Below are 17,603 nucleotides of genomic sequence, written 5' to 3' on the forward strand. Positions count from 1 at the left end.
TTCTGTATCTTTGTGCTTGCAATGGACACCGGGAGATGAAAGAGCTGCAGTCTTCTAAGATTTCACAGTGGTGTTCACTGCTCCAGAGACCTCTCTCCTCTCTTTAGTTAGAGGTAAAAATTCCAAATAAGTCCTCCCCTAAAGAACAACCAGCAAGAATGCCAGAATTCTCTTGGCGCTACATCTTCAAGTAGCCCCCCAAACTTAAGTTCCACTCAGGGAGAAAAATGGTTTTCACAGCAATAACGAGCCACATATTTCTTCTCCAAAGTACACAGGTCCACTGGCCATGACCCAGCCTGACACATTTTAACTTTATTTTCTTAGATTCAGAACTTCATGTGGATTTAAGAACACTCGATGTGGAGATCATTTGAGCCCTGATTCGGACTTATTTAACTTGGCCATTCTGGGGGCCCAGTCTTTACTCAAGTGGCTACAGTTAAGATATCAAATCTTTGAAAAGCTGAGCAGCCTTTGTTTGGTGCTTGGCGTCTGGTATGTGTCAAACGGCCCGGATCGGATATTTCCTTTCCTTCTGAGAGCACATCTCTTAGGAAGGTTTGGTACAGTCTTGCCAGCGAAGGAAGCAAGAAACTTAAGCCATCCTGGAGTTTTGTAAGCTGTGGAAAACTGGCTAAATTTTCATGAAAATAATTTGGAAAGATGAAGCGAGCACAGAGTGGCCTCTTCCCAGTCCAGTCTTTCATTCCAGTTTTAGAAACAATGTGCTCATGCGCAATTGTTGAATATTGACAACAATATTTGGATGCTATTAATGCCTCTGACTCTAGTTTAGTATTGTGATCATACAATAAAAACATCACCAAGTTTATTCTAGACTTACTTCTGATAAATACTGTTTGCTGTAGAATTAACAGTAAAAACAAATGTTCAGCTGAGAGAGAGAGAGAGAGAGAGAGAGAGAGAGAGAGAGAGAGAGAGAGACTCTTTAGTGGGTGTGATTAACAGATTAATTGCATAGGTCAAGCATATATTTAAAATAATCCTATATCTCTGATAAGCTAAATTGAAAGGGTCAGACATCAGATACAATGAAAGCATTCTACAGTATGGCATCTCATTACTCAAAAAGTTGGTCCACTTAGTTTTAATTAGTGAAGTTTACCAGCACATAAAATAAAGGGGAAAAGTTATCCTCCCTCTCCTAAACCACTTTATTCTGGTGCTTACAGGCTCCCGAAGTTTTCAAATGTGTAAAAGTCACTCGTCGCTGCCAAGCTTAGGGCTGTCAGGTTAGATTTCTGCATTTCCTTCTGTCATGTCTACATTCTTCCATCTTTGCAAAGATTCTTTTACTTTTTTCTGATAGATCCCAGGTAGATATTATGCTGTCTTGTTTGTTGCTTGTTTTAAAAATGTCTGATGTTGGGGTTTGAGCCTTACCCCTGAGCAGCACCCCCAGCCTTTTCCACCCACTTTTAAAGTGAAAATTTTGACAGTCCCACAGAAGACAGTGACAACTAAGATGGGAAATATTTGGTGATAGCCCAGAGGAGCGTGCTTGCTAATTCAAGCATCTACTCCGAGCCAGTACAGCTGTGTAGACTGGGTGATAGTCAAGATCAGTCAGGTGTGATCCCAGGCGGCAGAAGAGTTACTGCGTAGCAGTGAAGACTACAGAAAAGTAGGAATCCAAAGGATGGCATTCACTCCCTGCTTTAGCTGTGCACAGTTCACTGAAAGAAATAACAACTTTGCTGTGTCCTGGGTAGAGGCTAGCTAGAACAACCCGAAGAACCCTGGTGTGTCTGATGCTTATCAAAGGACTTTGGAGGCTTGGATCAAAGTCTATCTGAAGGAATGTCAGAAACTAAGCTCCTGGGTGGATGGTTGTATCCACAGAAGGCCTTCTATACACAATAAGGAATTTTGCCTAAGGATTTGCAGTATTTCCTTTTTTAGTTTCTTCTTCTTTGTTTTAACCAATTAAATGACTAACCAATTCAAATTCAGTGAAACAATTCACCCAAGGTCCAAACTGTGTAAAAGGAAGATATTGACCAGAAAAAGGATGGAAGTTTGGAGTTCTGTGTTCTCAGCATAGGCCTCCCAAAAGAGTCTGTCTAAGAGCTGCCTGAGGACTGGAGGAGACACTGTGAGTCCTGACATGGCCCAGTGTTGAATATTTCTGCTATAGCACCGTGGCATTGAGGAGAGATGGGAAGTAGAGTATGAGTGACTTTTCTTGTTGTTATGACAACCTGTAAGAAGCCACTTAAAGGAGAAATTTATTTTGGCTCACGGTTCGTGGGATTACGGTTCATCATGGAAGGGAAGGCGGGCATCTCTATGACATGCTGGTGGGCAGCTGCAGGCACAGGGGCTTCTGGCAGCAGCTCGCTCACATCTCTGCAGATCAGGAAGACCAGGCAGGAAGTTTATAAATCCCAAGGCCTACTTGTAGCGGCCTACATTGTTCACCCTCTGAAGGCTCTAAAGCCTCCCCAAACAGGGCTGTTAGTAGGAAAGCAAGTGTTCAAACCTGTAAGCCTATGTGGGATGTTTCACATCCAAACTACAGTGCAGGGGGACCCCCTTGAGGCTTGTGTTCACTGGGTGATGGCAAGGCCCGAAGTAAACCTCTCGCTGTGGTACTTACAAGGGTGGATGAAAGGATGTGGGGCAAGGGAAGGACCACTAAGGATGATCTCTTCTTGCTGTGCTACAAATGTTTGTTGAGAAGCACACAAGAAGTGTAAACTGCCATTCTTAAAAAGAAATATAAACTATTTCTAATTCAGTTCATGAATTTAAGTTCAAATTCAGTGATAAAGATGCGCTGGTGGTTTGAGGTTGGGAGCCTCTAAAAGAGAGTTCTTTGATGGAAAATGTGTGCTGAAGTTTCACCGATGAGCCCCCACCCTCCCGAGGAAAGAGACCGTGTTATTTCAAGAAATAAAGCTATGATGTCAGTGTCCCCTCTTTCTCGCGAGACACACTCCCTTTGAGTTGGATGAGAAAGAAAAAAGGGAGCACGAAGCAGCTTTGTGGTTTTCCTGGAGGAAGCAAAGCTGGGACGACAGGGAGAACATTCTGGTGCTTTCTGAGACCCCCTGCGAGCTGACCTGAACTCGTGAATGAGAGCGCCATTTTGTTCTGCTGTAAAGAACCCTGGAATGTAGATCATGAATGGTTTCAACCCATTCACCAGAAGCATAAAACAAATGTGATTTCAGACAGAGACGTGTGGACATAGGATGCCAAAAAATGAAATAAAGATTGTAGGGATATCTTTAAAGAGTTTAATGAGTTTGCTGGCTATCCAAGCCTCCCTCCCCCTCTCCCTCCCTCCCTCCCTTCCTTCCTTCCTCCCTCCCTCCCTCCCTCCCTGTCCCTCTCCATACAGTCAGTGTTGGGTGTTTCTAAAGTTTGATAGAGTCCAGGTGTAGAGGGAAAGAAATTGAAAAATTGCAAAGCTTTTTCTCTTCAAAGCATCCTGGGAAAAGAACAAAATATGTCATTAGGGGTAATTCCAAACAACCTTTCTTAAGACAAACTGAGGACTTTATTTACTCAGAAGAAATCGTTTGGAGACCTCCCAGATTTTGAGGTAATGAGATTCCTTCATGAAGTTGAGTGAGTGTTTCACTTTCCTCTAAAGAATATAGACATTTATTTATCTATCTACCTATTTATTTATTTTTATTAAGATTTTTTTCTTAATATAATCTTTTCTCATTTTACATAGCTATCCCCATAATCCCTCCCCTCCCCCCACTCCATCCTTCTCCTCCCACCCCCATCCACTCCTCAGAAAGGGTAAGGCTTCCTACGCAGAGTCAACAGAGTCTGGCTTCACTCTGAGGCAAGACCAAGATGCCCTCCCCCATATCTAGGCTGGTCAAGGCTTCCCTCCAAAGAGAATGTGCTCCAAGATGCCAGTTCAAACACTAGTGATAAATCCTGGCCCCACTATCAGTGACCCCACAGGCTGCTGAAGTCTCAGAACAGTCCCCCACATTCAGTGGGCCTACTTTGGTGCTATGCAGATTCCCTGCTATCAGTCCAGAGTTAGTGAGGTCTCACTAGTTCAGGTCAACTGTTTTTGTGGGTTTCCCCATCATGGTCTTAACCCCTTCACTAATATTATTGCTCCTCCCTCTCTCAGACTGGTCTCCAGTAGCTCGGCCCAGTACTTTGCTGTAGATCTCTGTATCTGCTTCCATGACTTGCTGGTTGAAGGTTCTAGGATGACAATTAAGGTAGTCATAAATCTGGTAATAGGGGGAGGACAGTTTAGACATCCTCTGTACTGTCACTTAGAGTCTTAGCTGGGGTCATCCTTGTGGATTCCTGGGAATTTCCTTAGCTAAAATTATACAATGGGAAAAAAACCCATCTTCAACAAATGCTGTTGGCATAACTGGATATCAAAATGTAGAAGAATGCAAATAGATCTATATCTATTGCCATGCACAAAACTTAAGTCCAAATGGATCAAAGACCTCAACATAAATCTAGCCACACTGAACCTCATTGAAGAGAAAGTGGGAAGTAGCCTTGAATGCATGGGCACAGGAGACCACTTCCTAAATAAAGCACCAGTAGCACAGACACTGAGAATAACAATAAGTAGGACCTCCTGAAACTGAGAAGCTTCTATAAGGAAAAGGACATAGTCACTAAGTCAAAACAGCAGCCTAGAGAATGGGAAAAGATCTTCACCAACCCCATATCAGACAGAGGACTGATCTCCAAAATATATAAAGAACTCAAGAAACTAGACATCAAATTAGCAAATAATCCAATCAAAAAAAATGAGGTACAGATCTAAGCATAGAATTCTCAACAGAAAAATTACAAATGGCCAAAAGACACTTAAGGAATTGCTCAACATCTTTAGCCATCAGGAAAATGCATATCAAAATGACTCTGAGAAACCATCTTACACATGTCAGAATGGCTAAGATCAAAAATACCAAAGATAGCTTATGCTGGAGAGGATGCAGAGTAAGGGGAACAGTCCTCCATTGCTGATGTGAGTACAAACTTGCCCAGTCACTTTGGAAATCAGTGTGGCGGTTTCTTAGAAAATTGGGAATCAATCTACCTCAAGTCCCAGCAATACCACTCTTGGGCATATACCCAAAGGATGCAGAACACAAGGACATGTGCTCAACTGTGTTCATAGCAGCATTGTTAGTCATAGCCAGAACCTGGAAACAACCTAGGTGTCCCTCAACCAAAGAATGGATAAAGAAAATGTGGAACATTTACACAATGGAGTATCACTCAATGGTATGAATAAAAAACACTTTGAAACTTGCTTGCAAATGGATAGAACTAGAGAAACCATCCTGAGTGAGATAATCCAGACCCAGAAAGACAAACACGGTATGTGTTCACTCATAAGTGGAGATTAGACGTAAAGCAAAGGATAACCAGCCTATAGTCCACGATCCCAAAGAAACAAGGTAAAAAGAAGAACCCTAAGAGAGGCATACATGAATCTCTCCTGGAAGGGGAAACAAACAAGATCTCCTGAAAAAAAATGTGAGTATTGGGGGGAAGGGGGAAGGTGAGGGAGAGGGGAAAAGGGGAGGGAGGAGGAGAACATGAGGGAACAGGATGCTCAAGAAGGGGGAAGGACTGAGAGGGAGAACAAGGAAAGAGATATCTGGATGGAGGGATCCATCAAAGGGCTAGCGAGAATATAGACATTTTAAAAGAAACAATTAAAATGCTTTTAACTGTGGTGGTACGGTCCCCAGAGAGGGAGGAGGTTTCACAGAGACCACTGTAGTCTGCTGTTGCCGCACCTCTGAGCTAGGACATCCTGAATGCCTATATAGTTAATCTTTGGTCTGCTGCTCAACTTGAAGCAGTCATTTCTAGCTAACAATCTCTGGATTATTTAACTGTCATTTTATGTCCCTGCTCAGGACATTAAATGCTTGTAAGAGTCTGTGACTTACATGGAATTTACTTCCATTTAATAGAACCATTAGCCTTAATGAGCTGACGACTTTGCTACACTTAAATAAACAGAAATATTCTGGTGACAAAGAGTACTGGGCTAAATTTAGGTCTTGGGCATAGCTGCCATCTGTTATATGAAATTCCATGATTGGAGAACTATTTGTTAGGCCAAATGTTTCTCCTCTACCTTCGGTCAGTCTGTGGGGGGGAAAAATCACACAGTAAACTCCCACGGAAAATTGTTCAGTTCTTGAAAAAAAAATACAAAATCTGAAAAACTCAAGAGTTGGTGAGGATGTATATGTTGTGATTGAGAATGTAGATTTATATAATTGCTCTATTTGAGAGATCTTACTTCTGGCAAAGAGAGAAGAATAAGGATTGCAATCTATCTGAAAACAGTGATTTAAAAACCTGGTAAGCTGGGTATAGTGGCACATGCCTTTAATCTCGGCACTCAGAAGCAGAGGCAGGTGGATTTTTATGAGCCCAAGGCCAGCCTGGTCTACAAAAAGTTCCAGAAAGTTGTAGGACAACTTGGGCCACACAGAGAAACAAGGTCAACAGTCATCTCTTAATGGATTAAATAAAGTGCTGCAGATCCCCAAGTGTCAGCCGTGGGCAAACGGGGCCATGAGACAACGCCGCAGGTCCCCAAGTGCAAGCAGCAGGCAGCGGGTCCTGAGAGCAGCCAGTCCCAGGCAGGGATGTCGCAGTTCCCTGAGTGGCTGCAGCAGGCCATGAGTCCCAGGCAGGGAGCTGCATGGTAGGTTGGGTGAGAGACCTCAATGGGGCAGCCAGTCCCAGAAAGGGAGACGGACAGATGTACATGCCAAGAGACCTTGCTGCAGGTCTCCGACTGCTGATCTTGTGGTATCCTCTAACCTGATTGGGTGAGAATTGAATCATTAGTTCCATATTAGGTTGTATATCAAGTGTTTACATCAAGTGTTTTGTTTACCAGTTGCAAGGCTACAAACGCATTCAGATCCATTTTGTTGACCTGGTAGCCGCTCTGAAGTACAGGGATTTCCACTGTTCTGCCAGGCCTTGGAGATTAGGTGCTGATTAAAACTGTAAGAACAAGATTCTGCCTAACCGAGGTAGCCACGGTGCAGAGACCCCTGGAAGAAGCCACCGTCAAATGTCTGGTCAGGAGGTGAGGTTTCCAGCTTAGGACGTGGGGGACAACAAGAAAGGAGAATACACTAAACTCATAGTCTATCTCCAGCTGAGGATGTGAGGGACTAAACGAAAGGAAAATACACTAAACTCAGAATTTCTGGGCAGGACGGCACTGAGAGTGGCTTCAAAGCAAAACAGACACAAGCCACTTAGAGAATCCCTCTATCCAAGAGGAATTGCCAGTGGATTCCCTCAGGTTTCTCTTTGAAGGTCAGGATTGCACTCCAGAAAACTGGGAATGATTGGTGATCATCAGCAACAGTGGGAGCTGGCCAGTGGTTTAGATGTTTTAATTTTTTCTTTCATTTTAATACTTTTTTATTTTGTTTTGTTTTTAAGTATTTTATCTCATATCCATACATGCATATAACATGTTTGGATCAGACCCATCCCCCACTTCCTCTCCTCCAAGTCATCTCTTATCCCCTTGCCATCACTATTTCTTCCAAATGTCATGTTCTGTCTTCCTCTTTGAGACAAGGTCTCAGTAGTTAAACCAGGCTGGTATTGAACTCATAGAGATCTGCCTCTGCCTCCTGAGTGCTAGGCTTAAAGGCACGTAATCCTTTAATGGCTGGTGTGGGAGGTCCAACTGTCTGTGTGTTGCTTTTCTTGGTTAATGAATAAAGAAACTGCCTTGGCCTATTGATAGAGCAGAACTTAGGTGGGGAGATGGAACTGAATGCTGGGAGAAAGAAGGGCAGAGTCAGAGAGACGCCATGGAGCCTCCAGAGACAAAAGCTGGAATTTTTACTCGGTAAGCCACTGCCACGTGGTGATACACAGATTAATAGAAATGGGTTAAATTAATATAAGAGTTAGCCAATAAGAAGATAGAGCTAATGGGCCAAGCAGTGGTTTAATTAACACAGTTTCTGTGTGGTTATTTGGGGGCTAAACTTGCCGGGCAGCCAGGACGAACAAGCAGGCCCTCCTCCTACACCTGGCTCTTTTCCTTCGTGCATTTTTGATACACACTTAGAGCTACCTGTATGTACAAGTGTGTGCAACACCTTCTGGGGCATGGGTAGTCTCGCAGAGCCCTCATCCCTGAAGGAAATTGACTCTCCCATCCCCAGAAACTATCAAATGCCAGGAGTTCCTGGGTGGAGATGTAGTCCCTCCACCCCCATTCTGGGATTCCAACCAGCTTAGTCTTGTGCATACAGTCCCAGTGTCTAGGAGTTCAGATGTGTAATGGTCCCACCTTGTTCTTAAACATACAGGGTACAGCCTCCTCAGGAGCCTCGGCACACACCTCGTTCTCAAACTTGTCTCAGTGACGTCACCCTGAGGATCTCTGTGTCCTGTTCAGAAATATATTTGAAAAGTTATCATTCCGATGATACTCTTTTTTAAAAAAATCAAACTTGTCTTTGGCTGTCTGGTTGAGCTCATCACAAGGAAATAGTGGCACCTAATTTCAGTGGTTTTTACTGGTTTCTGCTTCTATTTCCAGCCACAGAGGAAAACCAATGGGACAGAGTGTTTAACTGGAGAATCCCAGCGGATTCTTTTGCAGTGCCTGAAAGGAAGGAGAGCTGAGCCAGCTCGTGATGATACAGAGGAAGGTTGAGCCGGTGCGGAGCAGGGAGAGCTCTTGCGTTTACGTAGACGTAGAGCGTAGTCGTGGAGCGTAGATATGGAGCGTTATGTACACCCCCGACTGCTTCTTTGTTCATGCCAGCTTGCAGTAAGCGAGGACCAAACGCACAATGGAAAATGCTCTGTTTCTCATTCACACCACTGCACGCTGTACCCCAGTCTCATGAAATGCAGGTTTCAAAAATACCCCAAGTGTAGGCTCATCTCTGAGTCTCTGTAAGACCATTTGTATGGCTATCAAGTGTGTACATCATCAAAACTGCCATTTGAGGCTCGCAAGCGGGAAGAACTTTTGCTTCAAGCTTGAAGCCTGTGTATCCTGAACCAGAAAGCAAAGCCTTTGGATTTCGCAGCTTACACTGACTGTACTTGTATGTGTTCGCCACACTGCTCCTGCAGGTGAAGATTATGAAGCAGAATTAAGTGCAGAGCTGGAATTGAATCTTTGCTTCTACTCCTAACCCCCATTTTGAATATCTAGTTCTACCACATAGCACAATGGGTAACATAAAAATGCTATTGTTAAAGTGGTTTCATATTTATCCACTTGAAAGTCGTTAGGAATGGGTGGCTTTGGGACGTAAGAACTATAAACATAAGAACATTTTAGCTAGATTTAGATTTTTATGCATTCCAGTGCTACTTTATAGATAGAACATCGCACATTCCTCAGAATTTTCTTTCCTTATAGAAAGTTTGTTGTTTGCTTTTGAGAAGTCTCCATTAGGGAATGAGACATGGCAGCTTCTACTATGTAGTGGGTTGGTTCCTTGAAATTGTCCACAACTTCTCTCAAGATTTATTCTTAGACTTCTCTAATCTCTGATTAAATTCTCTTTGTCATTCAAACTACCCAAGTCCCAACCTCTCTCCCTCTCAATAGAGATCTCTTCCTTCCATTTACTGGGCACCTCAGAGGCTTGCCAACACAAATCCTGTCTTTGTTCCCTGCCTTCTTCCCAGTCACATGTTTTTCCAGAGCCCAGGTGGCCATATCTGGCTCCTGTTGTGAGCACTGGCCTGTTTTCCAGTGGCCAAAGCATAGTTGGACAGGCCTAGCAGTTTCAAAGCACACAGGGAGTCCTGTGAAAATGAAGAGAGCTATAACTAATATCACAAAGGCAGCTCCTGTACTCACTGGTCAAGCTGACTTCTGAATTCTGGGCACCCACCTCAGCTCCCTGCTGTAATGGTCTGCTCTGTCCCATTAAGAAACAAGCCACGCCCATTCCCTCCCCTGTCCTGTCCGCTGAGGCAAGCTGATCTTCAGCTTCCAGCCTTCCAGCCTGTGTTCCTTCCCCTTCTGTCTAGAGGCAGTTCTGTCTCTGCGTGTCTCCCTTCTTCCCACTTCTCCCCTTCCCCCTTCTGTTCTCTCTCTCTCTCTCTCTCTCTCTCTCTCTCTCTCTCTCTCTCTCTCTCTCCCTCTCTCTGCTCTTCTCCCCTTTCCCTTCCATAACCCACTAAATAAATATCCAACCTCACTCTGCATAGCTTGCCTATCCACATCTCTGTCTCTCACTCACTGAGTGGCTCCCTGCCTGGAACCAGCCGCCTTTAAAGACCTGTGATGTGGTCTCGTGGTGTGCCCATCTATCTGTCTCTCCTCGTGGGACTGGCTGCCCCATTGAGGTTTCTCACCCACCACGCCCAGCTTCCTGCCTGGGACTCGTGGCCCACTGCAGCCATTTGGGGAACTGTGTCATCCCTGCCTGGGACTGGCTGCTCTGGGGACCCACTGCCCACTGCCGGCTGCCACTTCGGGGACCTGCAGTATGGTCTTGGGACCCACTGCCTGCTGCAGCCACTTGGAGACCTGCAGCGTTTCTGTCACTGCGCCCTGGGGAAACCTGCAGCATTTTCACCTAATCCATTATACCAGCTTCAACTAAGTACAGACCTATCCCTTGAGCATCTCCAGTCCTCCTTTGTTGTCCTGGTCTCCTGCTCTCTCCTTAGCACAGTGGGCCACAGAGTAGCCCCTTTCCTTCAGAGGAAATACTTATCATGAAATAGACTGTGAGCTCAGACCTCTAAATGCTGGTCTCAAATAAAGTGACTCAGATCTGCATTTTGGGATGTATCACTTTCTCTAGAATACAGCCATCCTAAGCACACATTCCATTTCCATTACAGAGCAGAACTTAATAGGATGGACCATGGCATCTACATCTGAGTTTATGATGTTTTCCCTTCTTTCTGAGTAAAACAAGACCACATGTTTTATAGTTGGAGAATCAAAAGGCCCTTTCTTGTTCTTCCCCCCCCCCCAAATGTAGAGATTCTGTTTCAAAAGTGGATAGAGAGCCCATCTAAAGTTGCTAAAATAATAACAATGCTGATACTGGGGCAGGGGGATGCCCAGCTCTGATGAGTATTATAGTAAATTAGAAAACATTTTTGAAGGAAGCAAATGCAAAGCAAATATTCAAAGTCCGTTTGAATACTTGTGTTGTGTGTTGTGATGTGCGCTTGTATATGTGTGCATGTAAATGTGTGGATTCTTGCCTGCCAACCTCAGAGGTTGGCTGTAGTGTCATAAGCCACCTTTTTGGGGTGACTTCTGCCACGATCCTAGCCACAGCGGGTTCATACATCCCAGGCTAGGGGTGTGAGAATTAGAAGTGTTAGGTAGGGGGAACAGAGATAAGAAAGAAACAGAGAGACACAGGATAGTAACAGGAAGGCAATTCAGTGAATCCTGAATGCCGAATTCTGAGTTCTGAGTTTGCCGTGTTTATTTTTCATACACTTTTATACCCCAATACAAAAGCGGGGAGGAAGGCAAAAGACTGCTTTAACGTGACACGAAGGACAACCAGAACAGTTACTTGCTTCAATACTTGAGATATCAAGCCATTAATTCCAGCGTAAAGCGATTGATGTTTGGGGCAGTGAACACACCTAGACCAAGTATCCTGTAGTCACACCCTAAGTCAAACCTGCTGTTTCAAAAGAAGGAGCAGAAGTCTGCTCGAATTCTCTGACCTTTGGTCAGGGTGGAGCAGATCAGATCCACCTCTCTGTGCCTCTTACCGCCCCAAACACCAAGTACCCACACCCTAGGTCAGGAGGTCTTGTTTGTAGCCGCACCTGTTGTCGACAACTTTGAAAGAGCTAAAAATAAGCTCTCTGACCTTCAGACAAGGTGGAGCAGGCTCCCAGCTGTGTGTGCCCCACGCTGTAGGCGATCCTCCATTACTTCCCTCCTCGTGTTTGAGGTGGGATCACTCACCAAACTCAGAGCTCACTGACTCAACAAGACTAGCTGGCCACTGAGGTCTGGCACTACAGTCGTACACATCATACTTTATGTATAGGTTCTGAACATCCCAGCTCAGGGGTTCCAGACTGACTGGGCCATCTTGTCAGCCCTTCCACTTGTATTTCATGAGAAGCAACATACAATAGTGCTGCCCGTGAGTTCTGGAGTCAGAATGAATTTGGCATCCTGACTCTTCAATTTACTAGCTGAGCAAACGACCTAAACTCACTCTCTGTTATGCTTTCTGTAAAATGGCAATGGCGGCATTGCCCTTCTATATGATGGTTATTGTGAGTGTTCAAATGTAGAAGTGGATAAAATATTACAAAGTATATATATATATATATATATATATATATATATATATATATATATAATCAGTAACTATGTGATGGTGATTGTGATAAAGATGATAGTGATGATGACAGTTGACATCTGGGTTTTCTGTAGGAGACAAAAGCAATGACAAAGCCGGAAGGGTCCCAAAGTCGCCATCATTGGCAACCAGCCCTGACAACTGACCCTGTCCCCTCTTCCTTTCTCACTTCTTTATATCTTGGACACCTGGAAGTATGGCAGGGAACCAGAGAGGTTGTTGAGGAATGCGCTGAGTCTCCCCTGACCTTTGCTCTCCTCTGTGGTCACTCTCCTGAGTAACCAGGCGCATGACTCTGAGTGGCTTTTTGTGCAGGATTAACAGGCAGAGCAGAATCAAACTTAGGGGACCGAGGAAGGATCTGGGGGACCCAGAGGGCAGTGAGTGAAGGGACCGTGCAGTAAGGGTGGAGAGGGACATAGTGTTCAGATCCTAGCGTGTCCATTTAAGAACTGTCCCTTCTGGTCCCTTAGAATCAAAGTCCTGTATGTGGCTCTCCAGACTCTGACTGGGGTGAGCTGGCAGCCCAGTCTCTGAAGGGCTGGATTCGGGCTCCTGCTTCACATGTCCGTGATGCTCTTCCTCCTTCACCTCCCATCCTCCTTCTCCTTGATTTTTTTTTCTCCCTGTGTATGAATGTTCATGTGTGCAGATGCACACATATGTGTGGGCCAGAAGACAACTTTAAATATTGTTCCTCAGGCATTGTCCACCTTTAAAAAAAAATCTTACAGGATCTCTCATTGATTTAGAACATACCAAGTAGGTGAGGTGGGTTGGCTGACCAATAAGCCCCACCCCCACTGTGTCCTCTAGCCCCATTGGGATTACAGTCACTGTGTCCCCCCCACACACTGGGATTACAGTCACTGTGTCCCCCCCACTGGCATTACAGCCACTGTGTCCCCCCCACTGGGATACAGTCACTCTCCACACACTCCAGTTTTGTTTGGATTTTTAGAATGTGTTCTGGGGATGGAGCTCTGGTCCCTATCCTTTCACAGCTTGCTCTTTGCCCACCCAACCACTCAACAGCAGCTCCCCTCTCCCTGAAACCCTCCTACAGATCTCTTTGGAAACTCCTTCCGGGAGGTGGCAATGAGATTGCATTTTGATCTTAGTCTCTACTTCCCATCCTATGTCTAAGGGTCTGCTCTGCATGAAGGTCTCAGAAACGGGAAGTGGACTTCCAAATCACATTCCATGTGAGGACCCTATCATGTCACAGCCCAGGGGGCGAAAGTGACACTCAGGACAGGTGCCTAGGTGCCACAGCTACTCATTCAGCCAACGTGTCTTTAAGGAAGTCAGGAGTGATAAACATCCTAAAGTCTTCCCCCAAAGGGAACTTTAGATAATCCTACAGTTCGTAACTATGAAAATCAAAATACTGTGACAACGAACTTTTTGAAGTTTTGAAATAAAAGAGATTATCCAAGCATTTCTGAGTGCTTGCCCATGTTAAAGAGGTATGAGCTGAAGACAGTGGAAGCATCATATCAGTAGAGCAAACGGACATCTTCTGAGAGTGAGTTTATTGTTAATAACAACTTAAAATTTGCATCCTGGCTTATATGTTTTAAACCTTTTAGATGAACATAGTAAAACATTCATATTTACTATATTTACGGCTTACTTTATCAATAAGTGGGATTTTTTCTGTTTTTTTTTTCTTTTTTTTGCCTTTGACACAGGCTGATCTTGAACTCTCTAAGTAGCGCAGGATGACCTTGAGTTTGTGGTGATCTTTTTGCTTAGGCTCCCAAATGCTGGGATCACAGGCAGGCAGGCACCACCATTTCCTGCTAGAGTCTATTGATCTTCAAATCACTTTTAGGTAGTTGTCAGGCAAGAGCTGAGAAGATTTACCAACTGGCTCACATCTTCCTGAAATAACCCAAGATCAGAAGTGGCCATTTTCACCTCCTCCTCTTGGCGGCAGTCTCTGTTACCGCCCTGATCCCAGCATCTTCCCGATATTACCGTGAGGTGTAGTCCCACCTCTGCCCAATCTTCAAGATTCTCCAGGCCCCAGGTACTCCAGCATACCTTCTTAAAACCTTCATTCCCATACTCTATTACTTATGGGGGGAAAAGAGAGAGAGGGCTTGGCCTTCCCATTAACTCTTTTTCCCCTCCCCCTCCTCACCTGCTAGGCAGGGGCAGCTCTGTTTGTGTTTTGTGAGTACTTCTATGTACTTTCCGCAGAAAAAGAAACTGGAATCTTGTGTCGCCAAGAAGAAAAGGAGGCTGCTAGAGAGATATTTCCTTTCTTCAGTTTCTGGAAGTAGGGCTAACTTTTTTTTTTTTAAATGCATAGTGTAACTGTGGCAAACTGATAAAGGGGCCAGTTCTTATTTCAGGATGCTGCCTTTGGGTTGATTAGAAACCCTGAGTCCCAGCGTGGACTCCCGTTTTCATATAACATGATGTAAATTTTTCTTTTAAAAAAATGAATTAAGGAAAAACCTATTCAAACCATTCTTTTTTATGGGTTTCTTTTTACTAATTTTCTTCTTTATCCTCTGCTTCACCCTTTGTTTTCTCTAGTCCTGACCCCTATGCTTTTCTTTGTTTATTTGTTTGTACCCTTAAAAGAGAGTCTGTCTATGCAGTGCCGGCTGGCCTTAAACTTGTGATCTTCCTGCCTCCAGCCTGTGAAGAACAGGGATTGCAGACGGAAGCCACAAGGAGTGGCGCTTTCTTCTAACTTCAAATGAAAAGTGGCTTAGTTCCCACAGGAGGATACTAAACATCATTTGACTGTTCGTATGACCAGCCCTTTACACGGGACAACGCGGCTTTGTGTTTTCTTCACATGTCCCATGACAGTTCTTTAAGGTGGCTGCAACCTCTACTCCCGTCTCATTTGTCATCTGAGGGAACTGGCTACAAAGATCACGAGGCTACTAGTGTGGGTCTCGGTCATAGCTCATCTCCTTACCAAGAGGTATTCTTTTTCATTTTTGAAGTAATATTTGCTGTTGTCATGGGCTTGCTGCATAGACCCAGAGTTATCACATCTCAGAATAGTGAAGAAATGGGGTCCCATCTTCCAAAGGGGCGCTGGCCTTGGACCCCTGCAAATAGGTGGTCCTTTACAAACTCAGGTCCGTGGGCTCCCTGTCTCGGAGAGGCTCCTCAAGCTGCTGGGAGACTAGACTTGGAACTGGCTGGTTTCACTGTGAAGCTTTCTTTGCCTTATCTGCACAAGGCATTTTGGGGAAGTAAAAAATGCATTGGGGGAGGAGCAAGATGCAAGCCTAATACCAGAGTTTGAGTCTTAGGGCCCACGTAAAGGTGGCAAGAGAGAACCAATTCCACAAAAATGTCTTCTAACCCCCATAGTGCATACCAACACACACACATGCACACACACACACACACTATTAAAAGGAAAATAATGCTAAAAAGATACACAGTTAGGCTTGCAGACAAAGCAATGACAAAAAGACATCATGTTGAGCTCTTTTATCAGTGACTTCATGGTAAGGTGACAGACCCTGGCTCAGACAGACGTGCTGTGTCTTGGTTCATTTGCTCCTGCGGCATAATGCCAAGCACCTCACTGTATTTTACTAATGGTTAGTGTCTTCACCTGTAAAATGGGCACATGGATTCCTACGCTGTCAAATTTAGGGGGCGTTAGATGAGATTTTTATGGGAAATAATACTTACAAACAGTCTTGTTTAAGAAACCCAGGTTCCCCTTCCTGTACGTCCATAGATCTGACTATTGATGAGTTCCGATTACCTACAAAAGCTGTGTATATAGTCCGCCGCTGGCAGGAATGTGGGCGTCCCTTTTGTTCTGACTACCATTCCTGAGGATGCATGAAGTCTGTCCTGCCTCTGCTGCAGGGGTAGAGCTCCTCATGGGGACCTAGTGCCATCCACGGAGGGCAAGGGAAGCCTGTGCCTCCTGAATGCGACAGCTGCTGATTAGACGATTCTCAATGGCAGGGATTGGACGAAGGAGCTGAATTGGCCTGGTGATTAATTCATACTCAGGACCCTCTCTAGACAGCTCTGCCATAGACCTGGTTGTGCTTAACTCTCTGGCTAACCACACTAAAGCAAACAGACCGCACTGCCATTTAGGCCTAATCAGGCTGAGAGTCGGCCATCTCCTAAACACTCTCAGTGGGGAGAGCTGAGGCCGGATTGTGTGGCAGAGGAGCAGTCACACCTGGAGCTGGAGCGCTAGCGGAGGAAGGAGAGGCAGGAGGGAAGGCCCTGCTCAGAGAAAGGCTGGCGGGGACACTTAGCACATTCCGGGCTTCCTCTTCATCCTGGTTTGTCATTGTTGATGCTCAACACGGCCAGGCCGTACCAGTTTTCCATCCAACCATCTACTCCTGCTGTCAGCAAGTAATTACAGAGCGATTCTTCTTTGGGTTCGTGCACACATATCTATGTGAGCCTGTGTGTACGTGTGTGTGTGTGTGTGTGTGTATGTGTGTGTGTGTGTGTGTGTGTGTGTGTAGAGAACAGAGAACAATGCAGTGTTATGACTCAGGCTCCACCTGCCCTAATTTCTGTTAGGAGTCAGAGCCTCTGCCTGACCTGTAACTCACCGCAGGCAAGGCTGTTCGGCCAGTTAGCCCCAGGGCTCCACCTCTCTACCTCCCACTACTGGCATTAGAACTGTGTGCACCACACCTCCCTTTATCTATGTGGGTGCTGAGGATCGAGCTCAGGTCCTTGCGCTTTCATGACAGACATTGTATAGACTTAGCCCTGTCCTCTGCCCCGTTGCCCAGCAACGCTCTGAGCATTAGTATAACGAGTATACAACACTGAAAGAAAGTCACTTTAAAATCCAGGAACCCAGTTATTCCATTCTATTCTGGAACAGTTTTATTCCTCTTTCACTTTTCCAAAACATTTTATTACAAATAACAGAGGAAGAAGAATCGTCACTGCAATATATGAAAGGCAACTCACTGTCTTCCTGGTTCCTTTCAGAAGACAAAACCCTTCTGGTGTTGAGTCCCCATAAGCCTCTGAACCTAGCTCCATCCTTCTGGGACCGTAAAGACATGTTTAACCCCTCTGCATCCTTTCAAACAGTATAGGTAACTCCTGTTTCTCCCCAAGGCTTTGCTTCTCCAAGACCAACAACTGTGTGTCTTTCTACTGTCCCACACAGGGCACAGCCCATTAGCATCCTGTCGCAGCACCCCCAACACTGAGAATGGCTGTAATGAAGCGACGATCACCTGCTCCTGA

The sequence above is a fragment of the Microtus pennsylvanicus genome, chromosome 21, assembly GCF_037038515.1.
Source record: "Microtus pennsylvanicus isolate mMicPen1 chromosome 21, mMicPen1.hap1, whole genome shotgun sequence".
Classification (NCBI taxonomy): Eukaryota; Metazoa; Chordata; class Mammalia; order Rodentia; family Cricetidae; genus Microtus; species Microtus pennsylvanicus.